Below are 15,333 nucleotides of genomic sequence, written 5' to 3' on the forward strand. Positions count from 1 at the left end.
GCCAGGGTGGGGTGGGGTTCTGCTGAAAATCCACTCCTGCCACTGTGTGTCCTGGGGAAATTTCCTCCTGCTTCTGTGCCTCAGTGACAAACCCCCCAACCTGAAGGGCGGCCCTCAGATGCTCTGCTACTTGTCTGACAAAGGGAGATCCCTTCCTGGCACCCCGGCTCTCCCTTTGCCTCCTCCTCTTGGGATCATCGGAATAGGTGCCAGGCCCGGGATGTCCTTGAAGCAGGCAGGCCAGATGGTGGCTGGCAGCCCCTTCCCATCTAGGGGCTGAGGCTCCTTTAATTTGCATACCTTAAAAGGCTTGCAAGAGCGAGGGCTGGGTTCTTATCTCCTGAGCTCTGGACCTGCCTTATTTATAGCCCAGCTTGCCGGCAGCTGCATACAAGTTGGGACGGTTGGCTCAGCAGCCACTGTCCCCTCCAGTCAGGCTGAAACCAGCCAGGTAAGGCTCCAGTTTCTCCTTTCTCTTCCTCTCCCTTGCCAGACTTCCTCCCCACACTGTGCGGAGGGAGTGTTCCAGCCCTGAGAGGGAGCTCCGGGCACTGTGGACTCAGACCCCAAAGGGGACCAAGGTGGCTGTGGCAGCTGGTTCCCACCAGCAGCAAAGCTCTCGAGATCCCTGAAGCTACGGCAAGGACCCATAGGAATGTTAAGAACCCAGGGGAACCCCTTTTCTTCTTACCCTCTCTCAGTGGGAATCAGGCATTTATTCTGAGTTTCAAACACCGGAAAGCTTTTTTTTAAAGAGGAAAGAAAAAGAAAAAAATGATAAAAATCAACACCGGAGGGGGGGGAAAACCACAGTGCCCTTGAGCTTTTTTCTCCCTGACAGAATTTCCGGATAGCCTGGGGGGAAAAGGCAAACTAGTGATGAATCTGGTTTTGCTGGGAAAGTGTGTTTATACAAGCTGACTTGTTAACAGCTGATGGTTCGAGAGTGCAGATCACCGTTGTGTGCTTTAACAAGGAAATGCATTAATATTTTACTAATTTCTAGAGCAGGAGATAACGCAAGACACAGTACTGGGTAATGCTTTAGAGCCAGCTGCAAGGTAATGTTAATGCTGATAAAATGACACTTAAGTGATAAGAGGTGTCATCCTCCTGCCAGTCTCCAAGCAAGGCATTTTATCAAGTCTGATCTAAAAAAAACAAAAAACTGCCAGATGAGTTTTTAAAAAATAATTCTGAAGTCAACAGATGGATTAACACCTGTGTTATAGGCTAATGCTTCTTTATCATATATTTGCTCTATTTAGGTTTATGGTTGTTTCATTTCTTGAGGAACGTTCTTTGACTCTTGTTTCGTTGCTGGGTTTATAAAAACAAAATGCACGGTAATAAAGTATTACATTTGGAATCCATTCTATCCTAACAATGTTTTTTTGTTTGTTTTTAATGGAGTAGTCAACCAATTGACTCAAATGATTACATTTGGGATCCATTCTATCGTAAAAATATTTTTTTGTTTGTTTTTAATGGAGTAGTCAACCAGTTGACTCAAATGATTACATATAGCCCTTCTATATTATTAAGAAAATCTTAATGAGTCACTTCCATGACAAGCTGCGTATTTTCGCATAAAGTGTACTCTCACCGGCTCACTCCCATCTCGCTATCTTCAAGGACATTTTACACCTTTAGATTTTCATCATTCTATTAGCGCTTCCACTGATTTGGGGAGCTGAACCATGCTTCTCTCTGCAACCCTCAACTCTAAAACAGGTACCTACACACCTTCCACTGGTCTCTAAAATACTTCATATTGAAGAGTAGGTAGCCAAGACAGTGATTTTAAATTCTCTTCTCCCCACTATTAAAAACATTCAACAGTAAATGTTAAAGTTCTTACTGGTTTGATTCAGTGATTCATGAATCAAGCAGGGCCCCATCCAGCGGATGGAGAGGAGCTCTGAGGAGCTGGACAGAGTGGAAGACTTTTAATGGCAGAAGGGAGCCTCTAACAAGGAAGCCATACTTGACAAAAATGTGGGTTGGTTATTGGAAGGTTACTTTCCTTTAGGGGATGACAGGGGTCAATCAGGCAGATGACCCAACTGTCCTGGTCAAGCCATTCCTGATCGACTGGTTTAAGGCTCCATTTCTGGGAGAACTGGAACTGTAATTGAGCCTCAGTTTTGGGAGGTGGGCTTAGCATATGCAATTCCATTTGGGGCCTGTTGTTTTATTTTTAACACCACAAAGAAGGAGGTGAAGTTATTCATAGTGTTTATGTTCTCTCTCTTTTTTTTTTCTTACTATACAAATATATGTTTATCATAGAAAATACAAACTAGTAGAGAGAAGACTACATGTGTAGTCTTACTACTCAAAGATAACAACTCAGCATTTCATTATTTATTAACTATTTATTGATTCTAAGAGGTCCTGTTGTAAGATCAACCGCTAATTTATTTTAAAAATTTTTTTGTTTTTTAATTTTTTATTTAAAAATTTCATCATAGTTGATTTAAAATGTTCTGTTGATTTCTGCTGTAGATCAACCATTAATTTAATGCTAGCTTTAGAAGAGAGGGAAGAAATCTCCCCTGTTAAATAGAGTAAGCTGAATCCAAAAATAATAAAATGGGGAGTATAAATTGAAATTAAAGGGAGTTCCCATTGTGGCTCAGTGGTAATGAGCCCGACTATTATCCATGAGGATGTGGGTTCGATCCCTGGCCTCCCTCAGTGAGTGGGTCAGCGACCTGTTGTATGTCACAGACACATCTTGGATCCTGAGTTGCAGTGGCTGTGGTGTAGGCTGGCAACTGTGCCTCCAATTCAACCCCTAGCCTGGCAACTTCCACATGCTGCAGTGCACCCCTAAAAAGCAAAAAATTTAAAAAAAAATTGAAAGATAAATTTTAGATAGAAAAGGAATAAAAATTCATTTTAATAGAATACTTTGTTATAGTTAAAAAGTAATGCTTTGGAGACTTCTGTGGTGGTCTAGGGGTTAAGATACAGTGCTTTCACTTCTGCAGCCCAGGTTCAATCCCTGGTCTGGGAACTGAGATTCAACATTAAGCTGCTACATGCTGTGGCCAAAAAATAAATAAATAAATAATACCGAAAAGTTAAAGTGAAATAAAACCTTATCAAGCCAACAACACATAAAATGTGCTCCAGATGTTTTATTAAGATTGCACAATTAGATTTTAAGGGGAAAGTGCAAACATTTCTTTTTGGTTTTGAAGAACTCACTGAGACTTCTCTCTCTGCCTGGGAGCCATCTGATGAGCACGAAGGGGTGGGTAGCCAGCAGTCCCAGCCATATGCAGGGGCCACCAGGGCACTTTTTGTCTAGGCTCAGGACTGTGCCTATAAAGCCTGAACAGAGGGAGTTCCCGTCATGGCTCAGTGGTTAACGAGTCCGACTAGGAACCATGAGGTTTCGGATTCGGTCCTTGGCCTTGCTCAGTGGGTTGGGGATCCAGTGTTGTCGTGAGCTGTGGTGTGGGTTGCAGACGCGGCTCGGATCCCGCGTTGCTGTGGCTCTGGTGTAGGCTGGCAGCTAGAGCTCCAAATGGACCCCTAGCCTGGGAACCTCCATATGCCGCGGGTGTGGCCCTAGAAAAGGCAAAAAGACAAAAAAAAAAAAAAAAAAGAAGAAGAAAAGAAAAAAAATAAGTAAATAAAGCCTGAACACAGAAGAATAAAGGGTGTTGATTACTCTGCTTCTTTCTAGATCCCTGTCTTTGTGGGAAGATAAATGGATAATATGAAGGCACACATGGTTATATGACAACATAATATTTTTTATTTTTATTTATTTATTTTTTTGTCTTTCAGGGCCACACCTGTGGCATGTGGAGGTTCCCAGGCTAGGGGTAGAATCGGAGCTGTAGCTGCTGGCCTACGCCAGAGCCACAGCAACTTGGGATCCAAGCCACCTCTGCGACCTATACCACAGCTCATGGCAATGCCAGATCCTTAACCCACTGAGCGAGGCCAGGGATTGAACCTGCATTCTCATGGATGCCAGTCGGGTTCCTTAACCACTGAGCCACGATGAGAACTCCATGACAATATATTATATGTAATAACTAAAATGATAAACAGTGAGATTGCTCAAAAGTTGAGTAAATTTAAATAGTGATATAGCTGTGGTATGGCATATCATCAAAAATAAAGTTTGCATAGAACTTTTAAATTAAAAAAATCAATACAAAGCTATATTCCTATAATTTTCTTAACTTACATAAAAGTGCTGAAAAAATATACCAAAATATACAAAATTATTATTTTTGAGGGATAAGATTAGTAATTTTATATTTTCTCTACACTTTAAGTAGGTTGCTAAATTTTCTACACTGAGACTAATCACGAAAGTTTTTATGGCAAAATTCCATACAAATGGAAAGCATTTTCTAATTATTGCTGCCAATTATAAAAACTGTAAATAACCCATCAGAATGATTAGCCTCTTAAAAGAGTAGGTAAAAGTTATTGAATGATCACTATATCTGGGAAGCATATAATTAGCTTACCTAACGCACAACCACCCTACAGGTGGGTGTTATTATTATTATTATTGCAGTTATTCTTGTTACTCCTATTTTCAGATAAGGAAACAGGCCTAGAAAAGTGTTATCGCCAGAGAAGGCGCACTCTGGTGACAGACAGGGCCTGGCTTCCAGGACTTTGGGACCCGGCGGGATCCAGTTCGGAACAAGAGAACACTCTGAAGGCTTCGGTCTGAACAGCCTGCAGAGATGTTATAGGAACACGCTGGTGTTTCTGCAGGAATGTTACTTGCAATAGGAAGCACTCGAGGTAGAGCTTGTGTAGACGGTGGTGTGGAGGCCGAGGAAGTGAGGAATTATAAAAGGCTGGATAGTCCGGGATGAACAGGATCAAGGCTGAGCTGAACACGCAAGTGGTCCTGCCAGGTGAGGGGCGTGGCGCTGGGGAAGCTGAGACACTGTGTGTGGGAGGGGAGCCCTGATGACCTAGGAACAGGGCTGCTTTGTTTTCTTTGTTCTCTCTGAAATGTTTCTAAAAAGCAACCTTTTATAAGAGCAAATGAGAGTTCCCATTGTGGCTCAGCAGGTTAAGAGACCCGACGTTGTCTCTCTGAGGATTTGGTTTGATCCTGACCCTCACTCAGTGGGATAAGACTCTGGTGTTGCCGCAAGCTTGGACGTAGGATCTGGTGTTGCCGTGGCTGTGGTGTAGGCCTCAACTTCAGCTCTGATTTGATCCCTAGCCTGAGAACTTCTATATGCCACAGGTGCAGCTGTAAAGAGAAAAAAGGAAAGAAAAGATTAAACAGAGGTGTCCTGGCTCCCCAGAATTAAAACAGAAAAAAAAAAAACAAAAAAAAAAACTCTCTAAAGATCTCAGCTAGGACTAATTTGAGTTCCAAATGTAAACTGAAATGAGCTCCTGGTTAGAGGAGGGGCAGTGGCTGGTCTTCGAGAGCTGGGGGATCAGCCCCCTTGGGCGTGCTACACGTGTGTGCACATACATGCACACACGACAGCTCTACGATGACTGCCTCTGCCTCCTCATTTGTACATGAGGACCCCAGTCCCTGAGGAGTGAAGGGCTCAGAGGAGCAGGGGAACTGGGATCCGAACCCAGGCTGTGCCAACTCAGGGCATGGGGGTGAGCCCATGAGGCTTTCTGTGTGCCCTTCACTGTTGTGTTTCATTCTCCCCTCCTCAAAGCCTAGGAAGGAGTTGGCCTCCTTAGTCAGTCCTGGGAGACAGTGGTGCCTTGGCTCAGCAGCTGGCTGGGAAGCGCTCCCTGGCCTGGGCCGTGGTGTTGGATCAGGCTGAGAAGGTTAAGACCCGGGAAGGAGCCAGCAGTTTTCCTTGTGGCAGGTGCTTTTCCTTCTGTGCTACTGGCTTGGGAACAGGCCTGATACTCTCACTCCCTACCCTGTGGTACACAGCAGAAGTCATGATTAATGATCATAATAATGTTTTGAAGGGAATTTTTATTGGGCAATTAATACTAACATCTGGGAGCTCCCGTCATGGCTCAGAGGTTAACAAATCTGACTAGGAACCATGAGGACTCAGGTTCGATCCCTGGCCTTGTTCAGTGGGTTAAGGATCCGGCATTGCCGTGAGCTGTGGTGTAGGTCACAGATGCAGCTTGCATCTGGTGTTAACTGTGGCTGCATCTGCACCGCCCTGAGCTGTTGCTGCTTTTGCAGGCAGTGCTTCACTGCTTCCTGGGAAGTATCAGCACACCTCAGCCTGCCTCAGGCAGGAGCAGCCGGGCAGCTCCGGAGACCAGCGTGAACTCAATTTAACCACACGTCTCTCTTTCAGTTTTGATATCATATTCCAGCTTATATCAGACTGCTCTTCTGCCAAAAGTCTCCAGTGCCTTCTCAAATCAAAATAGGATCCAGGGCGACTTAATCTCCAGAGCCCTCCACACTCCAGGCCCTGGAATGTGACCTAATCTTCCTTTCCTGCTCCATCCAGGCTGCTCCAGCTGCCCTGCCCTTTCCCAGCCGTGCCTGCCCCAGGGCCTTTGCACTTACTGGTGCCACTAGTCAGCCAGGCTCTCCCCTAAGAAAAACCACACACACCTTCCTCCCTCTACCTTCGCATCTGAGAGCCGGCCCTGAACGTCCCATCTAAAGTCACACTCTCTGCCACTGTAGCTCCTTGCCCTTGTTTCCTTTTTCTCAAAGCATGTATCTCACATGTGTGCCCACCCCAAGATTCGGGTCCCTTCTTCCGTTAAAGCAGAGACTCTGTCCTGCTCATTAAGCTGTCACCTGTTCCTGAACCGTGAGTGACCCAGTGTAGGAACTGAAGGAGGATCCCTGAGAGACAAAGACCCTGGCCAGCCACTGTCATAGATGTCACTTGACTTCTTAGAAGCTCTCCACTGTCATTCATAAATCATTACCCACACAAGTCTCAGGCTCCCCTGGCCACAACTGGAACCTCATTTCAAAAACATCCACTACACTTGAAGTTTGTTCAGACATTTTTGTTCCTTTCACAAGGAAGGCAAGAAACCGGAAGTCAAGCTTCTTATAAGGAACATCTAGGATGTGACCCTCACCCTGGGCACCGTGGTAAAGTCAGATGTTCTTCTTTTCCCAGCAGGCTGTAGACAGCTGAGAGTGCTGAGGTCTGTGACATTTTTCTGAATCTGGTGCTTTTTTCTCTGCTGTCCTTCCACAAGGGAACCCTGAGTTCTCCTTTGCCTGCATCTCCCCCCAAACGTGAGGTTTTCGAAGTGGTGGTCAGCTTCCTAGTTCTCGGTGAGCTATGAAACCCATCTAATGGATGGAGACCCACACATTTTAAAGAATAAAATGAAATAGACTAGAACAGGGGAAAGATGGAACAGAAAAGAACAGAAAGCAGTTCACATAGAAAAGATGATAAGCATTTCCAGCGCCACAGGTGGGGCTGTGGGAAGAGGTTGGGATGTAAAGATTTGTGTTCATGTTGCTGTCAAAGACATGGAGGGGAGTTCCCGTCGTGGCGCAGTGGTTAACGAATCCGACTAGGAACCATGAGGTTTGCGGGTTCGATCCCTGCGCTTGCTCAGTGGGTTAACGATCCGGCGTTGCCGTGAGCTGTGGTGTAGGTCGCAGACGCGGCTCGGATCCCGCGTTGCTGTGGCTCTGGCGTAGGCTGGTGGCTACAGCTCCGATTGGACCCCTAGCCTGGGAACCTCCATATGCCGCGGGAGCGGCCCAAGAAATAGCAAAAAGACAAAAAAAAAAAAAAAAAAAAAAAAAAAAAAAAAAGACATGGAGGGAGTTCCCATCCTGGCGCAGTGGAAACAAATCTGACTAGGGAGTTCCCATCCTGGCGCAGTGGAAACAAATCTGACTAGGAACTATGAGGTTGCAAGTTCAATCCCTGGCCTCGCTCAGTGGGTTAAGGATCTGGCATTGCCGTGAGCTGTGGTGTTGGTCACAGACGCAGCTCAGATCCTGTGTTGCTATGGTTGTGGTGTAGGCTGGCGGCTGCAACTCCGATGGGACCTCTAGCCTGGGAACTTCCATATGGCGCCGGTGTGGCTCTAAAAAGCAAAAAAAAAAAAAAAAAAAAAAAAGACATGGAGACTTGATTCTGTAAGCATGCGTACAGACTTCCTTTCTCCCGGACCCTTAGGTCTCCTTTGAACCTCCCAGATACTCCTCTCTCTCTGCAGATGGCTTAGTGTGATCCTTTAGGCTGGAGCTGATGAAATGCTTTCCTACTTGATCAGCTCTATCAATGTAAGTCGCCACAGAAAAAGGAACTGAAAAAACCCAAACGCAGCAATCTGTGCCATTTACCCAAGGGAGAGTGCTGTGTGAGCAGAGCTGGCAGAGAAGCCCAGGACCCTGCCCACCCAGCATCTCTCCCCAGCACGACGTGCGCCCAAGTTTGGAGGCTCATGCTTTAATTCACCTCCCTCCTGGACCCCCAAATAAGTAAAAATACCGCAGCCTGAGGGCCCAGCCTCTTCCACATTGTGTCTGGGTTTCTGCATCCCTGCTGGGTTTCCAGCCTCTTCCTGTAATTTGGCAGAGGGGCTTGGGGGGTGCTCACTGGTTACCCCCACATCAAAGACTGCCTTTCGTGACCACTGACTAGGGGAAGGAGGGGGATCAGGGCAGAGCAGAAGGGAACGGCCGGAGGCAGGATGTCTGGAAGGAGAGAGAAAGCAAACGGCAAAGGTATTTTAATAGACATGCTATTTCCATGCTTGGCCATGTGTTTTTCATTCTGATTTTAGTGACTTTTGACTTGAATTATGGCGCTCTGTCTCTTGGTTAAGGTGTCTTAGATGCAGTTGCTTTCATATCTCAAAAATGAATATTGACTTTTTTGGGGTGGGGCTGGGAATGGTGGTCAGTAACTAAGAACGTGTCACCTTTCAGAAGGCAGGGAAGTCTCTTTTCCGTCTTCCTTATGGGACCAGAAAGCAAGTTGAAGGCACTTTGACAAATGCAGCACTGCATCGGCTCTGGGGGAGCCGGCTGGCATGGTGCAGCCCTTCTGCTGAAGCCGAGCCGCCCCTCTGCCCAGAGGAGCACGTGGTAAAGAGAAACCACCTTTCACCTGCAGAGATGTGCGAGTTCATCCCAGGGCTCCAGCAAATACTTCCTCTCTGTACTGCAGTCGCTTCTTCTCCAAAATGCAGATAATCTTATCTGTCAAGGACTGCTGTTCATGAAATATGCTTTCAAACTCTTCAAGTGACTTCTGAATAATTGAGAGGTTTTTTTTTTAATGATTTTTATTTTTTCTGTCGTAGCTGGTTTACAGTGTTCTGTCAATTTTCTGCTGTACAGCAAAGTGACCCAGTCACACATACACATATATATTCTTTTTCTCACCTTATCCTCCGTCGTGTTCCATCATAAGTGACTAGATAGAGTTCCCAGTGCTATACAGCAGGATCTCATTGCTTATCCATTCCAAATGCAATAGTTTGCATCTATTAACCCCAGATTCCCAGTCCATCCCCCTCCCCCTGCCCTCCCCTTTGGCAACTACAAGTCTTTTCTCCAAGTCCATGAATTTCTTTTCTGTGGAAAGGTTCATTTGTGCCATATATTAAATTCCAGATACAAGTGATATCATGTAGTAATTATCTTTCTCTTTCTGACTTACTTCACTTAGTATGAGAGTCTAGTTCCATTCATGTTGCTGTAAATGGCATTATTTTGTTCTTTTTTTATAGGCTGAGTAGTATTCCATTGTGTATATGTACCACATCTTCTTATTCCATTCATCTGTTTATGGACATATAGGTTGTTTCCATGTCTTGGCTATTGTGAATAGTGCTGCAATGAACATACAGGTGCATGTATCTTTTTCAAGGAAAGTTTTGTCTGGATAGATGCCCAGGAGTGAGATTGCTGGGTCATATGGTAGTTCTATATTTAGTTTTCTGAGGTACCTCCTTACTAATTTCCACAGTGGTTGTACAGAATAATTGATAGTTGAGCTGCAGTTTCCAGTCCTTCAATAAGCTGCCTCATGGCCTGTGTTGGACCCTGTCCCCAGCACCTGGGGCTCAGGGCCTACCTAGTTCTCTGTCACAATATAGAGGCATCATCACTCCTATGGTGGGGGCTTGGGGGGTGGCAAGATCAGGTGGGAGGCAGAGACATCATTGCCTGAGTCAGGTCTATTCGAGCAGCAGGAAAAGCAAGAAGCTCAGTGGGTTAAGGATGGGGCATTGCTGTGAGCTGAGGCGCAGGTCACAGATGTAGCTTGGATCTTGCATTGCTGTGGCTGTGGTGCAGGCCGGCAGTTGTAGCTCCAATTCAACCCCTAGCCCGGGAACTTCATATGCCACAGGTGCGGCCATAAAAAGAAAAAAATATATATATATCTTGACAGTTACTTGAAATGGCTACGAAACACGTCTCTTTCCAACAACATATCTGTGAGGCTGCATTTTCTTCATACATTTCAACTAAAAAACATAACCTCAAAAGACGGAATATAGGAGTTCCCACAGTGGCTCAGTGGAAACGAATCTGGCTAGCATCCACAAGGACGCAGGTTCGATCCCTGGCCTCACTCAGTGGGTTAAGGATCCAGCATTGATGTTAGCTGTGGTGTAGGTCGCAGACGAGGCTCTGATCTGGTATTGCTGTGGCTGTGGTATAGGCCAGTGGCTACAGCTCCTATTCGACCCCTAGGCTGGGGAACCTCCATATGCCAAGAGTGCAGCCCTCAAAAGACAAAAAGGCCAAAAAAATAAATAAATAAGTAAACTTGAGATCAACCGAATATGATTCCACACACAGAGTTCAGTTCCCTTCATGTTCCTCCCTATCCCCATTACACAAAACATTATCCTGATGACTGTACTGCCTGTGCTGTATCCTTCATTTCCAGTGACCCCTGCTGCTTAATTCGGGGTTAAGGCCACAGAGAAATCCTTCAGAGGTGCCTAAACGTCTTGAACTTTTAAGGGATTTGCTTTGGTTACTATTTTTGTGTTGTTGACTTATTTTGAGAGCAGATTTTCATTGGGCTCATTTTCCCAGCACAGGCTAATGCGCTTTTCAGTTTTTTGGTCTGGCCAATGTGTCACAAAATATTTCACTGCCTGTTGTGAGGCCCCTGCCCTTCCATCATTACAGACATTACGGGGTTTTATTATTTCAAGACATTATTTAAACTGTCTTTGCTGTGAAAAGATATATCACCTTTTAATGTATTATTTCATTGTATTTGGTAGATCATCAGTGATCATCAAAATTCAAAAGGAACAAAAGGAGAAGTAGGAAAACAGGGTTTTCTCCCCGCCCGCCACCCCGCACACCCCCACCCCCTCCTCCATTTCTGTCTCCCAGGACTTCTCCCATTGGTGGCTGCTCTGCACGGTGATGTGCCCTGGGCTCTTAGGAGATGTTCTGTGTGCATTTGCTCCTCATGCAGGGTCCACCTGACTCCTTACAGATGGCGGATTCCACCGTCAAGTTGAATAGTTTGTTCGATTCTCCCCTACCTGTCAGCATTTAGGTATGTCCCATCTTTTGCCTTGTGTCCGTGTGTGTTTGTGTGTAACAAATACCAGTGAGTATAGCTCAGGGTCCTTTGGGCCACAGGGCATCCCAGAACACGACAACCTGTGGCACGCGTGACTGAGGCTGCAGGGTGAGCAGCCCTCGGCAGAGTCGCTCACTGCGAGCCCAGCTCCAGGGACAGGTGGTGTCCTTCCCTGTAAGAAGACAGAGGAAAGGAAAAAAACGCAGAGTGGAAAGTTTCTTTTTTCTGATTAGGAAAAAAGTCAGATTTTATGCTTCTTGATCTTGGAAATTTTCTGGCCGTTTTTGCTGGAAGGGTGAGGGCCGAGCAGAGCCCGGAGAGAGGAGGGACTGGGTCGGGGTGGGGGGTTGCCTTTCCCTGCATAGTGTGTTCTTGTGCTGCTTGGGAGGGCGGAAGAGAGGAGGGCAGGTGAGCGCCCCAAGCTGCTGAGCTTAGCTGGGGTAGCTGTTTAGGAAGGAGGACCCACAGGCCATGGAGTCCACATCCTGCTGGTCTGAGTCCTTTCTACACCATCAGCTCTGACCCTGCAGGCTGTGGACTCCACACCCTCCTGGTCTGAGTTCTGTCTACACCATCAGCTCTGACTTTGGACACATCATTTACTCGGGGCCTGGTTTCTACCTTGGTAACCACCTGCTTCTGTTTATTCCTGTCACACTTCTCACACCACCACCACCACATCCTCAGTGGCAGTAGCTTCAGCCTGCTGAGGTTTGGCCTCGGTCCCTCCCACTGAAATGCATTTCAAAGTCACCTACCACTTCCACGAGGCTCTGCCCTTCAACGCTCCCAGCCACAATCCTCAGGAATATTTCAGTCATGGGTCTCCTGCTCTTTCCTGGTCCCCCTATCCCCCCCGGCCAGTCCCTACTCTGTCCGATGCTTCTTCTCTGCCCGCCCCTCAAACCCTGGAGCCTCCTGGAATTTTGACCCACTTCTCACAAGCCACAGCCTCTCTTGGGTAACTTACCTTTTTTAAATTTAATTTTTATTTTATAGTGGAGTATGGTTGATGTACAATGTTGTGTTGGTTTTAGGTGTTCAGTGACGAGGCCTGCTCAGCAACCCAGGTCCCGAAGTCAGCGGTGCTGCAGAAATAAGAAGAGACACAGAAATAGAGTGGGATCAGGGGACTACTGCCTTCAAGAGGCAATAGCAATCCTCTGAGCCAACTCATGGTTTTTATTTACTATTTTCTACTTCCTTGTACGTGCAGGGGATACATCGATATTTTACTTCAGACTTTTTGGAAGCAAGATATGCTAGGACAGTCATTCCTAAGCACATAAAATAATCATAAACGTTTTAGCCCTCCCAGGCCATAATTTGTTGATTGCTTCAAGCCATCTATGGCCTCTCCCATAAACCCCCCAAGGCTCCAGTCCTGAGAATGTCAGAGCTGATGGTTTTCCATCAGCAACATCAGTGCTTCAGCAATCTTGTTTTCAAGATGCCATTTTTTGATGTTGTTCTCATTTGTTTTGCCTCAAGGGTCATTAGAGAGTCACAAGACTTTGTATAGACTGACCTTCTACAGCCACTCTATGGCGCCAGTCTTTTCTTTCCACTCTTTGTCATGTCACATAGTCATGCCTCCAACAGTTCAGCAGAGTGATTCAGTTATACATAGATCCATTCTTTTTCAGATTCTTTTCCCATATAGGTTAATACAGAATATTGAGTAGAGTTCCCTGTGCTATATATAGTAGGCCTTTGTTGTTTATCTATTTTATATGTGACAGTTGTTTCTTATTATTTATTTATTGTCTTTTTTTTTTTTAGGGCCACACCCACGGCACATGGAGGTTCCCAGGCCAGGGGTCGAATCAGAGCTGTAGCTGCCAGCCTACACCACAGCCACAGCAATATCAGATCTGAGCCGCGTCTATGGCCTACCCCACAGCTCACCGCAACACCGGATCCTTAACCCACTGAGCGAGGCCAAGGATCGAACCTGTGTCCTCATGGATACTAATCAGATTCGTTTCCACTGAGCCACGACAGGAACTCCTGATAGTTGTTTTTTAAATTACCATTTATCTAATGAGCCTTATGTCCGTATCACCCACTCACACCCCGGCCCTGCTTGTTCATACAAATATGGAAAATCTTTCCATTTGGGTGGCTGTCCCCAAAGTGCTTCAGTTTCAATAGGTCTGAACTGCATCTATCTCCCACCACAACTGATTTGTTCTCTTCCTGATGCTGGTACCGTCCTGTTATCCAAGCCAAAGAAATTATCTTAGACTCATCCTCAGTATCCATCCAGTCGCCGACCATAATTTCTCCCGATTTACACGGTTAACATGCTTGAAGCTGACCCCTCCCCCACGTCCTGTTGCCCTTGTTCCTCATATGCCTTCTTGGACTAAGCAGAGCCACTTGTCCCTGGTTGGGTTTGCCAGGAGCAGAGTGTGGCTTAACAAGCAAGTGCCCCCCGCCCCCGTAGGAAGTGGGGAAACAGGACAGGGAAGGGGAGGGCTGAGTGAGCCCATGGTTTCTGACCCTGCAGAGATATATATATATTTTTTTTAAATGAGGCCATTGCTTTAATAGAAAGAAGGAGGAAATGACATCAATTAAGTAGGACCATTCGTGGGGAACCATACTCCTTTGAGGTGTCACTCTTGAAGTTTTTCCTTACAGGGCTTTGCATTTCCTTACAAGAGATGCTCTTGAGTGTAGACGTTGCCTCTGGTTGTCAGACTTGAGGGAGAGGGGCGTGAATCCAGTCCACACAGAAGCAGTAAACAGGACCGAAGGGGACTCCAGAGGGTCCGGACGGAGGATCTAAACCTTCTAAATGAGCCCCAGGTAGATTCGTATATTTGAGCCAGAGTCATCTACCCAAAGAGCTGGCCGGGCAACTCCCATCCAGCCCTTTTAATGGCCCCAGTCTCCTCCTAGGCTATGGAAACTGGCTTCCTTCCCCATCTCAGTGGGAGTCAGAATTAGACAAGGAGAGGGATCTGTATTAAAATACGACATCCTCTTCTGAAGATGTGTGCTACACTCTGGCTTGTTAAAGACTCTCAAACAAACAAACAAAAAAAAGGAGTTCCCATGGTGGCTCAGTGGTTAATGAACCCCACTAGTGTCCATGAGGAGTTGGGTTTGATCCCTGGCCTCCCTCTGTGGGTTAAGGATCTGGTGTTGCCATGAACTGTGGTGTAGGTCACAGACACGGCTTGGATCTGGTGTTGCTGCGGCTGTGGTGTAGGCTGGCAACTACAGCTCTAATTCGACCCCTGGCCTGGGAACCTCCGTATGCCGTGGGTGTGGCCCTAAAAAGACAGAAAAAGGAGGGGTGGCTCTGAAACATCCTGCACTAAAGAAACCTCTGAGCTTGTTTAGCCTGGAATCACTAGCCCTTCTGGCCTCAGGTTTGCGTGCTCGCTCGGGTGGGTCTAGTGGGAGTGGGAGATATTCACAGGATGAAGCTCCCTGACGTGGCACCTGTCTCCCCATGGCCTGGGCACAGTTCCCCAGCCTCATCCCTGGCTCCAGTAATGCTGAACTGGTGCCACACTCTGACCCAGGCCTTGACCAGTCCCATTGGCCTCAGTGCCCCATTCATGTTGGCCAAATGGCCACCTAGCCACCTAGTGCCTGTCTGTTAAGGCTTGGGTCAGATGACACTCCCTCCAGGAAGCCTTCCTGGGACACTTTATCACTGAGTCAATCAGTGTTCTCCAAAGATATGTGTCTCTGGGATTTATTGTAAGGAATTGGGTGCCGTGATTATGGAGACTCTGCGGTCACAGAGTTCCCGTAGTGGCGCAGCGGAAACGAATTCAACTAGTATCCATGAGGACGCAGGTTCAATTCCTGG

General features: G+C 46.5%; 1 protein-coding gene across 2 annotated transcripts in view; it reads left to right on the forward strand.

Annotated features, from left to right (window-relative positions):
• The window catches only part of FHL2 (four and a half LIM domains 2), a 58,560-nt gene continuing 43,535 nt past the window's right edge, over positions 309-15,333 (forward strand). Inside the window, exons 1-2 of one of the 2 annotated variants that reach the window (XM_021087116.1) lie at positions 345-451; positions 11,391-11,474. The gene's annotated coding sequence lies outside the window, so the exon portion shown is untranslated. Of the gene's footprint in view, positions 452-11,390; positions 11,475-15,333 lie in introns of both variants that reach the window. The other variant, XM_021087113.1, reaches the window with a different exon arrangement.

This window comes from Sus scrofa, chromosome 3 (genome assembly GCF_000003025.6).
Source record: "Sus scrofa isolate TJ Tabasco breed Duroc chromosome 3, Sscrofa11.1, whole genome shotgun sequence".
NCBI lineage: Eukaryota > Metazoa > Chordata > Mammalia > Artiodactyla > Suidae > Sus > Sus scrofa.